At 43.5% G+C, this 15,227-nt stretch overlaps 1 protein-coding gene across 1 annotated transcript in view; it reads left to right on the forward strand.

The window, feature by feature from the left end:
- Positions 1-1,897: 1,897 nt before the first annotated feature.
- Positions 1,898-15,227, forward strand: part of PKP4 (plakophilin 4) — a 171,168-nt gene continuing 157,838 nt past the window's right edge. The window contains 1 exon segment of the mRNA XM_015411565.1: positions 1,898-2,063. The gene's annotated coding sequence lies outside the window, so the exon portion shown is untranslated.

Here is a 15,227-nt window from a genome sequence, read left to right on the forward strand (position 1 = left end):
GATAATAAAATACTAAGACCTATGCACAGAGTTAGAGCATCTCTGGGAGAAGAAGGTGAGCATCATCCTAGTTGTCACTGGAGCCCTTGGAGCAGTGCCTAGAAGTCTCAAGAAACATCTGGACATTCTGGGCATTGAACAACTAACAGCAGCTCAGCCCCAGAAGACAGTGTTGCTTGGAACACCAAGTATCCTGCAAAGATACATCTGCAATTCCCAACTTGGCTAGATCTTGAATTGCAGAACACCATCTACCAATCAAAATAATGGTAATGATAATAAGCTGCCAGCCCTGACCAGGATAACCTAGGGTAGTCTGCTCTCACAAGATCTGAGTTTTTTTATTAACTGTAATTCTGGAACAATATAAGAAAGTAGATTATTTGATTTTACATATAGTTACAGCGGCAAGAATTGCTTTTGCATATCTCTGGAAGAAAGAAGATACACCATCCAAAGAAGAATTAATTAACAAAATAATGGAGGTTGCAGAAATGGATAATTTATCTAAATCACTGCAAGGAAGAGAAGAGAATATTTTCAGAGATGTCTGGTTAAGATTCTATAACTGGATAGAGAATTGTAAACTATAAAGTCAAAATGGTGAAAAAACTTAAACAAAACAGATGCAAAATTTAACCGTAAAAAGCGAACAAATAAGGGTTGGAACCATATATATATACGTTACATGTATTGTGTTTGTTCTTCTTTTTCTGTGTTTTATGTTATGTCAGTAAATGTTTGAAATAAAATAATAATAATAATAAAAGCGAAGCAAGGCTGTTCCACAGCTAGGACTTGGATAGGAAACCACCAAGAAAGACCAGGGTTGCTACGCTGATGCAGGGAATGGCAAACCACCTCTGTGCATCTCTTGCCTTGAAAACCCCATGAGGGGTTGCCATAAATCCACTGAGACTTAATGGCACTTTCCACCACCCAAGTGCATGCAGGGAATGGCAAACCACCTCTGTGCATCTCTTGCCTTGAAAACCCCATGAGGGGTTGCCATAAATCCACTGAGACTTAATGGCACTTTCCACCACCCAAGTGCCATCAAATTGCCATTGAAAAGGCCCAGGCGCTGGTCAATGCCAGACAGATGGATCACCCTAAGTGATGATGCTTATATGGTACTTTCCCTGCCAATCATATGTTGAAAGGCTGGAGAGAAACTGTTCTGTTACCATAAACACTCTGATCAAGACCATAACAGTGATAAATGGATAAAAAATCCTCAATCCATATTACATAATCCCAAGTATGACATGAGTGCTAAAGTTACCAACAAATGCAAGTAACAGCTATAAAAACACATAACGTTGCAGCTTATTATCCTATCACCATCTTTTCCAAAAAGGATGGGAGATTGTTTTTTTAAAGAAATGTGTGCACTGCAGAAATGCATTCTGTGGGATTAAGAAAAAAAAATTAAGACTTTTTACGTCTCTACGTAAGAGAGAAAGGAAAGAAGCTGTGGTTTCCAACGCACTTTTTCTGCGAGCAAGCCTCGCTGAAAGGAGTGGGGCTTACTTTTGAGTAATGCATACAGGGAATGGGGCTATGAATTTACTCTACCTCAATGCATCACATTGTGGCCACCCACCATTTCCAGTACGGCCAATCCCCCCCACCCAAAATTAACCCTGCCCGATCTGCCGCAAACATACACACCCCAAGAGCCCCTTCGCGTGAAGGAACTGCAGCTCTCTTCCACACCACCGGTCTCTTCACAGCATCGGTAACCCTAGCAACCTCCCTTCGCTCTGCCATTGGCCAATTCAATACCAGCCGGCGGCCAATGGGCGCGCCTCCGGAGCCAGTCTCTTCCAATGGGGGTGAGGCACAGGGCAGGGCGCCTTGTTGACGTCTACCGAGGCGAGCGAGGGGGGTGCTGGAAGGGGCGGGAAGAAGGGAGTGGAGAGCCTGCGAGGGAGGCGGCGGTGTTTGTGCTGCTCGGCGGTGGCACGTTATCCCCACGACCATGGACACCCCGGGGTAGGGCCCCTCTCCCAGCGGGGTGGCTGCGGCCCCTCCGCGCCCGCCGAGACGCAGCGCCCGCGGTGAGTGAAGGTCTCCGGCTCCCTTCCAGGCTTGGAGGGGAGAGAAGGAGGTAGCGCTGCGGAGGGAGAAGGAGGACGTGAAAGGAGCGGCGTGCGGGGCGGGAGAGGGGGGGAACCTCCTGGGCAGGGAGAAAGAGCAAGGGAGGGATTCTTATTCCCTGCCCCGGGAAATCGGCTCCCTCCCTCCTTTGCAGACACCCCCGCGGCTACTGCTTCAAAACTCTCCAGTGCTTTTCTCTGCCAAGGCTCCTTGCTCTGCCTGCTTGTTCTGTGCCTTTCCTTCCTTAAACACTTGGCTCTCACTTATCATCCTTCCCCTTTCCCTTCTCGAAAATGTGCTCTCCCCCCCCTCATTACTTGCCTGGGTCTTTAAATAGCCCCTCCCTGGATAATGTGCTTCCATTTGGCCACCTTTCCCCCCCCTGTTCAGCCTGCATTTCCCTTTTTCACTTATCTTAGCCCCCTGAAGCTCTGTCTTCCACTCTCTTCCCAAATATTCACGTGTTTACCCTCTAAGTAACCTTTCCCGTTTGCCCTCCCGTTCTTTCTCCCATAAATAAGAGAGGTAGAGTTATTTTTCTGCCCCGGAATATTGATCTTCCAAGCACTCTTCCTATCCTCGGTGGCCTTAACCTTTCCTAACAGTTTCGTTCTTCTAAACAGGCTCTACCTAAATATCTTCCCCATGTCCCTTTAGCAACTTCCCTTTTGCAGATTTCCCCCTCTTTACAACCTGTCTTCTGTGCCATTTCTTGCACAATCTGGTTTCCTGCATTTCTCATGCCTTTCTCAGCAACATTTTCCCATGGAATTACCATTCCCTATCAGACATCGCTTCCTTAATCTGCTTCCTTTGCTTTCCTAGTTTTCCCCCAGTACCTCAAATGCTCCTTTCCTTAAAAACTGTCGACAGGCATCTTGGTTTTCCTCTTCATAACCTTCCTTGTACTCTGTTTAGGTGAGGCTTGACTAATGTCCTTCATTCCACCAAAACAGTTCCTTAAATTAATTGTTCCCCTCTTGGGTTTGGGCGTCCTCTCATTCAGACCAAGCTTTGTTATGCTTTGCCCTACAAGATTGCTTTTCAATATTTTTCTCTGCACTTTTCCCATTCTTAGAGTCCTAGCAAAACTGTACATCCCTTCTGTCTGCTTAAGCCTCTTCAATCCTCTTCGCTGCCTTTTGCATGTCTGTTAAACCATTGCAATTATCTGCATGTTCTTCATCCCTGCCTTCCCCATTGCTTTATTACAGAAATTCCTTCCTGCTTTTTGAGCCTCTCTTTAACCCTTCTTCCTCTTACTGGGTTCGTCTTCCCTGGACTTCTAAATCCTTCTCTCTTTACCTGCATTCTCCCCTTACTTGTCCTTGCCCCCATCTTGGATCTCCCCCCCTTCCATATTTCTCCCATTTGCTTGTTAAAGTCATTGGTGACCAGACTGGCACAGTGAATCTGTGTAAAGCCTTGCAGCTACTACCCTCCCATAGTCACCCAAGCCCTGTAGAGAAGAGGGAGGGAGAGAGCAGCAGCAGTGGCTGCCTGGTTTTGGCTGCATGTTCCAGGAGTGCGACAGACGGTGGTGTATGTGGACGGAAGCTGTTCGCGCTCTGGGCGAATGAGAAGGCAGGTGTGTGTCTGTGTGTGGGAGGGGGACACGCTGTTTGTTCCTGGAACTCTTGGATAGTGCAGGACTGCACGGTATGCCTTGGAAACCCGTTGCAACAGATCGCTCCTTGCCCAGCTCTCTAGCAGCCAAAGGTCACCAGACCATCTACCCGGCAGCAAACGAGCAAGCTTTTTCGTGCTGCCTGCAGAGAGAGTGTGGGAACAGTATCTGTGCTGAGCATGGCATTTACACAGGATCAGGTTAGATTCTCAGTCATGTTGCTTTGCTTGGAGAACAGTTCTGAAGGCCCTTGTAATGATCATGGCTCAGGCATATCCTGGCTGAGCAATGCTGGGGATTGGTCCCCCCTCCCCATGTCTCGACTTTGTGTGCTAACTTCTCATTCAGGAGTCATTCTGGTTAGCATCTTATTAGATGTTTCAGAGCGGAACTATAGAAAATGAGTAGTGGTGATAGCAGTGGTGTAGGAGATGGGAGAAGGATGGGAAGAAGGTAAATCTGTATGTCACTAAGGAAGGTCTTTCAACATATTTCTTTTGCATTCCTTTCTTTGGTCAGAAACTCAACTTGGAGATGGCTTCATACGGAGCTTTCTTATTAGAAAAAGAGAACTGCTTCTTCTTGTTGTGTTGAATAAATATTTTTTAAAAAAATTGAGAGACAACTGCTTCTTATCAGTACTGAACTGCATCTACACCCCTATTATGTCTATGTAGAAAAGAACAGAGAAAGCAGTGTTTTACCGGAGATGGGACAGCAGGAACTGTCTGGTACTGTTAAATCGCTGGGCGTGTCAATTACCAATTGAAAGGCCACAGAAGGGCAGCAGGACACAACAATTGCCAGCATGTCTTTCCCCAGATTTATGTTTAGTAGTACCATGTATTAGGTCTGTTTGTCCATTCAAGCTGCCAGAGCCGTTTAACTTGATATTTATAAGGCAGGATGGGGGTGCTTGGGCCAAGGAGCTGGGGGAGGGAGCCTTAGCAAAGTTTAGAGCACAATAGTTGAGTATAGGTGAAAAGGGAATAAAGTGCATGCCTGAACGTGAACTAAAAGTAGTTGTTTTCTGTTTGATTTTTTTTACTGCCAGATGAAAAGAAATAATTACAGTCTTTAGGTAGGGAAGAAATTGCAGTGGTAGCTGCCAAGCAGGTCCAAAGCATACTGCATGAAATGTTGTCCTGACATGTTTGGGGCAGTTTTTGTAAACAGGACATTGTGATTTGGCTGTTAGGTTTAGTTGAAAGACATCTGTTCGTAAGCATTTTAAAATTTATACTGTACTCTGCACCGAAATAGATATTTCTGTTACTGTGGTAAAGTACTTCACATTCATGAGGTTTGAACAGGTCTGCGGTCTGTATGCTGGATGATATTTAATGGAAGAAGTGTGCATTTTATTCGAAAACAGATTTCCAGTTTGCATACCAGTATGAAATGTTAAATAAACATAAATCCTGAATTTTTTTTTTGTGGGCAGTCTGTGCAGTCTCACTGGTGTTTGGGTATATTTCTGTGCATAGAATGCTGAAATGATGTTTGCATTAAAAATGGGACGCTTCTTGAGTGACTCTTTGTGCACATAAGGTTTAATAGCTGGTGAATTAGCATCATGCCTCTGAAAGAGAGTGCTACTGTGTTTGGATAGATGACTTGTAGTAATTACAACAGCAAGCAATTTGGTGAACTGTTTTCCCCTACTTCTGAATAAAGGGGTGGTGAGTTATGTTAAAATGCGTCTTAATACTGGGGGGGGGGGCTGGAATCTGAAGGCTGCTATGCTACAGTGCTAATCAAAAGCCTTAAGCACAGCAACCCCCTTTAACACCTCCTCAAATAATCTTGACTGCTGTATAGTCTGAAGCTCATCCATCCCCCCCCCTTACATGTATGCAGCCACTCCAAACACTCTCAAGCCCCATTCTCTCCTCATTTAATGCTGACTGTTATGGAGCCTTGAATTCCCTCTCCCAGATTCTGCTGTTTCTGTGGCCCCAGCTCTTTCCTCAAGACCAGAAGTCTTACCTTTTACTGATGTCATCAACTTGTTTCCCTGCTATTTCATTTCAAGAGGCAGTCTCTCTCTCTCCCTCTCTCTCTCTCATTTTGGTTTAGGTACTACATTTCAAGTAATAAAGTGAATTCCTGCTTTTGTGACATACAAGTAGTAGTAGTCTCCAAAAAATGTTTCAGAAAAGCAATCTCAAAGCAAGAATTCATAAGAGCAATATAGTCAGGTGTTCCCTGTCTTGAAAGGTGAAACATCTTCTGGAGGAACGCTTGTGATGTTCTGTAGTATGGTACATCATTATTTTATTTTATTTTTAGTTGTAGCAATCCCAGTGATCATAGCAGGTCTAACGATTACAGGCTTAATAAACCCAACAGTGATTGCTGCTTGTAGTTGTTTTTCTTTTCCTGTCAGGATATCCTTGTTGGCATATCCTGAGGGGGCAGGAGGCTGGGAGAGGATTGTTTTGTGTTCTTCCCATGCAATTTGCTTCCTTTTTCTCTGGCCGGTTGCCAGCATTAGAGCAGTTGTAAAAGGACTTTTCCTTTGCATCCATTTATATTATGCATTGGGACAACTACTATGCCACCTTTAAATTGTAATAAATTTTCCTATATATGCAGGTGTAAACTAGTTGTCTGGGTATAATTATACTTTTACTAGGTGGCTGCAGCAGGGTAGGAATTCTTATTTAATATAACACCCACGTATCTACAGAATGTTAATTCCTTTTTGAGCCTAAAAGGAATAATAAAGCAAATCATGTGGAAGACCAGATCAATACTTTATATTACCACTGTAGGCTTGTAGCTTAGAAGTGGGTGTTTCTGAGGCTGCATGCAATGGTACATGGACTCTTTTCAATCAGACATTGCAATCAGACATTGGTGTGACTTCCCAAGAGTCTCTGATGACTATTTTACTTATTTACTTCATTTATATTCCACCTTTCTCCTGAGCAGGGACCCAAAGCATTGTTCTCCTCTTCTCCATCTTATCCTTGTTAGGATGAAAATATGTGATTTGCCCAAGGTCATCTAGTGAACTTCCATGGCAGAGTGAGGATCTGAACACGGGTCTCCCAGATCCTAGCCCAACTCTCAATTATACCACGTGGGCTCTCTGATTTAGATAGTAAAAGAAGTTAGCTGGCTTACTTACTACACAATAGTTCGTTCTCTCTCTTAGAACCCAGTAAAGCACATTTGCACATTACGGGATCTGTGGACTGATTGCTGCCTCTTTTTGGTCCCCTGGCAGCCTCCTAGGAATTTACTTATTTATTTAGAACATTTCTGTGCTGCCTCTTCAGAGTCCTGCTCCGGAGGACTGAAAATACCTCATTGTTGCCTTTTCCCATACCTTAATGGGAATATCAACAACTTCCCCAAGTTCTTTGAGAGTGGGAAATGTTAGCATTTTATGTCTATGATTCTCTTATGCTGCTGAGTTTGAATTTGTCAGTTTCGCCAGCCATCAATGGCATAGTCTGCCTCTGTCTGAGATGGCTTCACTGATATGAATAGCGGGAAAAGTGAAAGCCCTGTGTGCGGTTGGTGCTTAGCTGACTGAAGCGTAGAGCTAAAGAGGTAAGGGAGACTGAACTAACGTGATGAAGAAAAGGAGAGGGACTAAGAAATGGGGGATACAGAGACCTATGGGTGGTGAAAGAGAAAAGGGGTAGCAAGGGTACAGAAAGCAAAAACATGGGTTAACATGGGATGCAGTGAAACCTGTGAGGTAAAGAAAGAAATGGAGGAGAGCAAAAAGATGGGCATGATGTGAGACGTCCATGTAAAAATAGTCTGCAATACAGAAAGCAGATGTACAGAGAAATGGAGCTGCAGACACCTGTGGGCTGGGAAACAGAAAAAGGACCATCTAACAGATGGAAGGAGAGAGATTTGTGGGCAGACATTTTATAAACCAGTTTTAAGGTATCCTGCCTACTTGCATGGGGTACACTGTGAACTAGACTGCAATAATTTCTGTATACAAAATCTTTAATTTTTAAATGCTAGTCCTTGGCAGGAAAGTTAATTTTTTTTTGTTTTAATTGTGGGACTTATTCATTAGCAAGGGCTTCTTCCGTTCTGCATTATTATTACAGTAGTCTGATTGCCAGAGTTTATTATTAAATTAAGTTGCCCCCTGCCTCTAAAACTGAAGCACTTAAACGTTTGAGGTTCTGGGCACATTGTAAACCCAGCTCTGTTATTAAAGGGAGGCAATGAAAATGGGTGTAAAAGAAGTGGTGGTTCAGAGGCCTGCAGTGGTGCAAGAATAGAGATGCTCTGAGGCAGAGATCCCCAGTGTGGTCCTCATGGGCATCACAGTGCCCACTAGTACTTTTACTGGTGCTTGCCAAGCATTTTTGGAAAATTGTTGGGGCTGGGTGCAGCTTTCGCCCAACAAGGCTTCTGATGAGCCATTGGAGATTTGAGTGACTGTACAGATTCTTAAAAGCATCTGCCACCACTACACAAGAATCTCCACTCTATATCTGAGGGTAAGCTGTGGCAGCCATTTTGAGGCTAGCTTCACCTCCTGTGGCAGCCATGTTGAGGCTGCCCACCACAGTACCAGAATTCCAAAGGTGCCTGCCAGCTCAAGAAAACTGGAGACCCCCCATTCTTAGGTGTTTAAAGGACAAGGTAATAGAGCTTCTTAGAGACCCCTAGGCAAGACACAGAAAAAGATTAGTGTGAAAACTTGCAGTGGTGCCAGAGAAGAGATTGCACCATAAGGGAAGATGGGATTCAGAGCCTCAAAGAGATGCAGAAGGGAGAGAGTGGAGGTCACATGTGGTCTGAGCCACAGAGAGAGAGAGAGAAAGGGCTAGAGAGGGTTAAGGAAAACACTGACTAATAAAGTGCTTTCCTTTGCTTAATGTAAGTGATGGAGCTCTCTTAAGTGGATAGATATATAAATGACCTTTGTGAACCCTTAAACTAGAGGAATGTCCTAACCTAAGCTGGCAACACTACATTTCTGATTCCTTTTTGAAGTTGGAGGGGTTTACGTTTTTTTGGAGGGTAGAACCTAAATTCCATCTATCACTCTGTTACAATGGGGATTGGACACAACCAATGGGGATTGGAACAAAGCCTTTTAGCCTGCTAACAGATTTATCGTTTGTCTGATATATCTATAAACGCATTGACTAAAACTGTATAATCTGTAACAGAAGCTTCATACCGCAGAATTAAAACAAACTTACAGTGAGCTTGTGGTAGGTGCACCTGCTTGACTAGTGTGGTAGCTCAGGGGACAAAGAAGTTTGCATTCCAGCTTCTGTGAAGAAAGGGGAAATTGTCAAATTGGCTGTGGTGACAATGTCACCCAAGGGATAAGCATGAGGCCAAGAAAAGGCTTTGGAAGGTAGGGAAAATAGTGGCCATGGAGACTGAAGGCAAGGAGGCTGGTAGAGAGATACATAGCAGGCAAAGGATACAGATAACCTGGGAAAACAGCAAAGAAGATGAAGAACTGAGGCATGAAGGGTGCTAATCATAGAGGGAGCTATGAAGAAACTGGGGAGGAAGCTTAAGTACAGCATCAGCGGTTGGCATGGCTACTGAAGTCAGAAGATTTGAGGGAGAGCTATAGGCTGGGCAAGGGCCAAGGCGCACTCGGCCTGATACTTATTTCTGATCCTTTGTTGCAAACCATCTTGCCGCTGAGCATGCACAGAACACCTTTTGCACACCATTGAATTATACCTGTCAAGCATCAGACCTCTCCTTGTCTAATGTGAGATTATAAATGATTGTAGAAGATGAAGAAGATGCTCAGCCCTCCCCCATGGTAAAGAAGTTGTACAGGGCCAGAGCACTGAGGGGTTATGATATCTAGGTAGTCCGAAACAACATCTCAGTAGAAGGCATTGGGAGAAAGTCTAAATGGATTTCAAGATCAGTCCAGCTCTCAATGCCAGTACTCCAACCTAGTGAATAGGGTACTGTTGGGAATGTGCACCACAAAGAACTGCATCTCTCAATGTAATAATTAAAATACCAGTTAACAGACACCTCCACACCCCACCTCTTCCAGCATAGGTTTGAATCTTGCCCCACACACTGCCTCAGGCATATGTGCTCCATCCTGTCTCGAAAGAGGATATGAGTAATGTTCCCTCTAAGCTGTGGAGTCTTGTGAGCAAGAATTCTACTTTGTGAGCGACTGGCATTAAAGTTGTGAGTGAGCAATTTGGCTACTGCATAAATTCGTTTGCTCTGGAGCCATCCTTCCTGAGCTAAAATAAAAATGTGTGAGCCGGAGGCTAAAAAACTGTGAGCCAGCTCACACTAACTCACCTTAGAGGGAACACTGGATATGAGTGGCAAATATTTCCAAATAAGAAAAACTTGTCCTCCCCCATGGCTTCAAAATTTCTGGATATTTTACTTCTTTAGAACTGACTGTGTTCAGATATCCCAAGCTCTTCCAATCAGAGCTCACGTGATTCAAATGTTCCTCCTTCTGTAACCTTCTACCTCCCTGGCTGTTTTTCTGTTTCTAATGTATTTGAAGACATTTTTATTGTTGGTCTTTATGTTTTATGCAATATGTTCCTCACAGTCCCTTTTTGCCTGTCTGATAACTGACTTGCATTTTATTTGCCAAAATTTGTGCTCTCTTTTATTTACCTCACTTGGACTAGCCTTCTACCACTTAAAGGAATCCTTCTTATCTTTTACTGCTTCCATTGCTTGTTTATTCCCCTGTTCCAGACACTTCATCACTGACAAAGAGCAAATAGGATGTCCAGCAGAAAGTTGTTGCGTGATAGGCAGTGAGGTGGGTTTTTCAGGGAAAGTTGAATTGTAAATTTAAATAAATGATGTTAGCAGAACTTAAATAATATTAGCAGAAGAAGGCAAATATACCATGTATGATCACTGGGGTTTGTTTGTCCATGCTTCATATCCCACAGTTAGCCTGGTAACTATAGATAAGCTCCATTTATGTAGGGCAGAAAAATTTCCAAAAAAATTAGCAGTTTTTGACAACAAATTGTCCCACATCCCTTGTTAAAGGTTACATTAACAAACCTCAAAGGCATGTCTTTACCTTTTTTTGGGGGGGGGGCTGTTTTTGCTCTCATATATTGTGTTCCTGTACAAATGCTAGGATTAGAGGTCAGTTTATTGCAGTGGTGATGACAACCAGGATTACCCCTGTATTTGTTTATATACTACAATGTTTTTGTCATTGGTCTAATAAAATTACAAGAAACAGGGGTTAGGATTAGGTTTTGTGGTAGCTGTATTTAGAACATTTGGTCATGAAAATACAAAACCTGGAAGGCAGAAATGAGTCTGGCCTCTAAATGTTTTAGCTGGCTCCTTGAGCCAGACAGAAGTTTTTCAATTACTGGGTTGTTACACTTTTTTTTCCTTTTAAAAAAAGTCTTCTGTGTGTACAGTCAATTAAGAGTCCATTCTATGAAGAGATGCATATTTTGAATGCATCTCTTCATTTGTGTAGGTGCTACTAAGATTAAGTTTTCAGGTTTTAATAGCAAAGGTCAGTAAGAGGGGCACATGATTATCATAAAGAAACTGAGCCTGTTTGCCGGGAGGGCGGGATATAAATGGAATAAATAAATAAAAGAAGTATACAAGCCAAAATCGTAGCAAACCATTGTGGCTTATTGCAAAGGTTATCAAACTTCTGAATAGCTTCCTTTCTAATTTTGGGGAGAGATTATATAGAAAGGGGCACAAACAAAGATGAGTGGTATCCCCCAAGAAAACAAGGGGCTTACATTAAGAGAAGAGCCTTCTTCAGAGCAGTCAGTGCCTTGTTCCACCTTGTCAGCAGCAGTCTGTTGCCACTGAAAGGATCCTTCTAACTCCAGCATCCAGGGGCCTAGTAACTTTATATTCCTCTCTCTTCCATGATGGCACAAGGGTGTTAGACATGTGTAACCCTTAGCCTTGCCAGGTGGAAGGACTCTGACCCTCTGTGTTCCGTATGAATATGGGGTTTCTCCCATCTAGAGATTCTCTTATCCTCTCTTATGTGAACCCCTTCTTTCGCTAGGTCTGAGCAAAGGGAGACCCCCAACTTTACCTTAACCTTTTAAAGTCTACTTTGTACCTGTGTTCGACTGAGGTTTTTGAGATTTCAAGCTGAACTTTGTGAATTATTGAAAAAGCCTCAGGTGTAAGGATTAGCTGAATGGGAGATATGAATATTTTAAATAGATCTTAGTGCACTGTCCCATAGGATCAGTATTCAGAAGTTAAACAATGATGTTTTGTCAATACAGGTGTAGAAAATGTATTAGTCTGACAGATTTATTCATAGAGTACTTGCAAAGAGCAAGTAGGCTGATTCAATCTAGCTGTAGCAAATAGATTGGCCGAGGCTCAGAGACTAGTAAGGGCCTGTCTATAGTTTAATTATATTGCAAATGAAAATCAAGAATCCTAAAGGTAGCCGGATTTTGTTAACACTACTGCAAGAAGAATAAACAAATTGAGGAAATGGTTTTATGGCATTCGTACAGATAGGCTGTAAACTGTTCCATGTCAGTGGTTACTGTTCCATGTCAGTGGTAATATTTTATCTAAGTTTGTGTTTTTAGGCTTGGCGCACTAAATTTCTGAGAATTTTGCAGCTTTGCTTTTTTGGGGAAAATTGAAATATGTGCAATACTTACATTCTTATGAAAGTTGGATGTATCTTACTGCTTTAACAAGACAACATTGACAGTTTATCATTGTAGCCTCATCCTAAAATGCCGACGTTGGTGTATCATTAATGCAAGTGTGGAGCTGGCACTGTTAGCATCCTACATTTGTTTATCAGAAGTGATATACATGAAAGAAAGATCTCTTGCCAAGGGTCAGAGAACATAACAAATGCACTTCCTTGTCTTCCCTCTGCCAACATCAGTTTGCCACCACCCACATGAAGGGAAGGTTAAGGCAGGAAACCAAGAGAACACACCTGCCCCCTTGTACAGTTTGGTGTAGTGGTTAGGAGCATGGATTCTAATCTTGGAGAACCGGGTTTGATTCCCCACTCCTCCACATGCAGCTTCTGGTGTGACCTTGGGTCACAAGTTCTCTCAGAGCTGTTCTCTCAAGTGTGGTCCTTGAAAGAGCTCTTTCAGCCCCACCTACCTCACAGGGTGTCTGTTGTGGGGAGAGGAAGGGAAAGGGGATTGTAAGCTGCTCTGAGACTTTGAGTGGTGGGGTAAAAATCCAATCTCTTCTTCTCTTCTGCAGAGGACAGTGGTGTGACCAGTAGAAGCCTTGGAATAAGCACAAGCCAGGGAGCCCCTAAGAAGTGGCTTCTAGTCCCCTTCTGACAGGGTTTATTTATTTGCTTCCATTAATATCCAGACTTTTGCCCCTTGGCAGGGGGGACCCCACGTGGCATACATCATTCTCATCTCCTTTTCCCCCTCATTAGAACTCTGTGAAGTAGGTTAGGATGATTGTGTGTGACTGGCCCAAGGTCACCAGCAAGCTTATATGGCAGTGTGGTGATCCAAACTGGGGCCTTCCCGATTCTAGTCCAATATTCTATCCAGTATAGTACACTGACAGTAAACTACATGGCCATTCCACCCACATCACCCCTATATGTCTGTGGTTCACTTGGCAGGGGCAACCCTGATAGAATGGCATAAATCCTCCCAAACAGTGTTCCACGTAGGGTTGCCAGGTCTGGATTGGGAAATACCTGGAGACTTTAGGGGTGGAGCCAGGAGAGGGCGGAGTTTGGGGAGGGGAGGGGCCTCAGCATGGCACAATGCCATAGAGTCCACCCTTCCAAGCAGCCATTTTCTCCAGGGGAGCTGGTCTCTGTCAGCTGGAGACCAGTTAAAAAAGCGGGAGATCCCTGGGCCCCACCTGGAGGCTGGCAGCCCTAGTTCCACGTCTTGGGGAAGTGGGGGGGTCTCAGGAGCATTGGTGTTTTGCCAGGCAAGGGAAGTACAGCCACTGGGGCAGCAGCAAGGGAGCACAAATGCATATTCACAGGATATTTTGGTCTCTTATGCTGCAATGAACCCCAACTCAGAATGGGACTCTTAGCATATAAAATGTATTATTTGGAATATTATATTATCATATTAGCAAATTTAAACATATGTTTTCAACAGTAACAGCATGCATGCATCCTATTTAACTTCGCTATTGTATTCTGTTGTACTCCTATGGCATGATATTTAGCAGTAGTTTTTAAGAAAAGTTTTTTAAAAATCCAGTGCTGGAGAGAAGAGCTGCAAACTGCTGTACTTGATGATACCACTTCAGCATGTGTATCTTAGTTTTTGCCATCTGGGAAGAAGGAATAAATGAAAGCCAAAAACTGGAAACAGAAATTGTGTGTAGTAAACAAAGTGAAGTGTGTGTGAACAGAAATAGTCTCACAAAGCACAGTAGGACCAACAGCATATTTGAATATCAAGTTAAACTTGGTAACTTTGAACTCTTCAATTGAAGCATGTGTATCTAGTGTACTGTAGACAAAATAAATCACATTAAACCATAAACATCACCTTGAAAATATCGTGAACCTATTCACAGCATACACTGGAATATTCATTATCTAATGCTGTAGAATGTCTTACATAAAAAGTACGCTATATGTTTTAGTGGAGTAAAGTCTTGTCTGGAGTGTTTCACTCATTAGCAGGATAATGCAGCAATGCAAGCAGAGAAAGAGATGAATGTTTTAGCACTGAGTAGTACTGGCACCCCTTGTTCTAGGCCAGAGCAGTCACTGGGGCCTTGCAGTTGGTGTTGGACTAAAACTAAGGAGACCTGGAATGAAATGCCCACTTAGCAGTGAGGTTCCCCAGGTGAATTTGGGCTGGTTATTCTCTTAGCCTAACCTACTTCATGATGGTTAAAGACAGAACAGGAGATGGGAGAACTTTGTTGAGTGTCCTGAGCTGCTTTGAGGAAGGGCAGGATGAAAATATGATAGGTGGTTCAGAATTTGCCAGTATGCTTGCACATGCACATCAGATATCTTAACAAGCAAGTCATAAACATTATAATCTTCTAAGACCATTCCCTTAAATTGATTTAGAAGGGTGTATCTCTGTTAATGGGAGCTGCGGTGGCTCAAGTGGTTAAGATGCTGAACTGCAGGCTGTGGAAGGTCAGTAGTTCAGCAGTTCGAGACCCGAGTGTGCCCATCTCTAGTTCCAGCTCCTGCCAGCCTAGCAGTTCGAAAGCAAGAAATTGCAAGTAGATAAATAGGTACCACTTTGGTGGGAAGGTAACAGAGTTCCGTGCACCTTGGTGTTTAGTCATGCCAGCCACATGATCACAGGAACGTCTTCGGGCAGTGCTGGCTCTTCGGCTTTGAAACGGAGATGAGCACCGCAACCCTAGAGTCGGACTCGACTGGCTTTCGAGCGAGGGAACCTTTACCTTTTATCTCTGTTTAGGATGATGATGAAGAGTTGCTTTTTATACCCCTGCTTTTCTCTACCTGAAGGAGTCTCAAAGCTGCTTACAATCGCCTTCCGTTCTCCTCCCCAGAACAGAA

This window comes from Gekko japonicus, unplaced genomic scaffold, assembly GCF_001447785.1.
Source record: "Gekko japonicus isolate JY-2015 unplaced genomic scaffold, Gekko_japonicus_V1.1 scaffold6, whole genome shotgun sequence".
NCBI lineage: Eukaryota > Metazoa > Chordata > Lepidosauria > Squamata > Gekkonidae > Gekko > Gekko japonicus.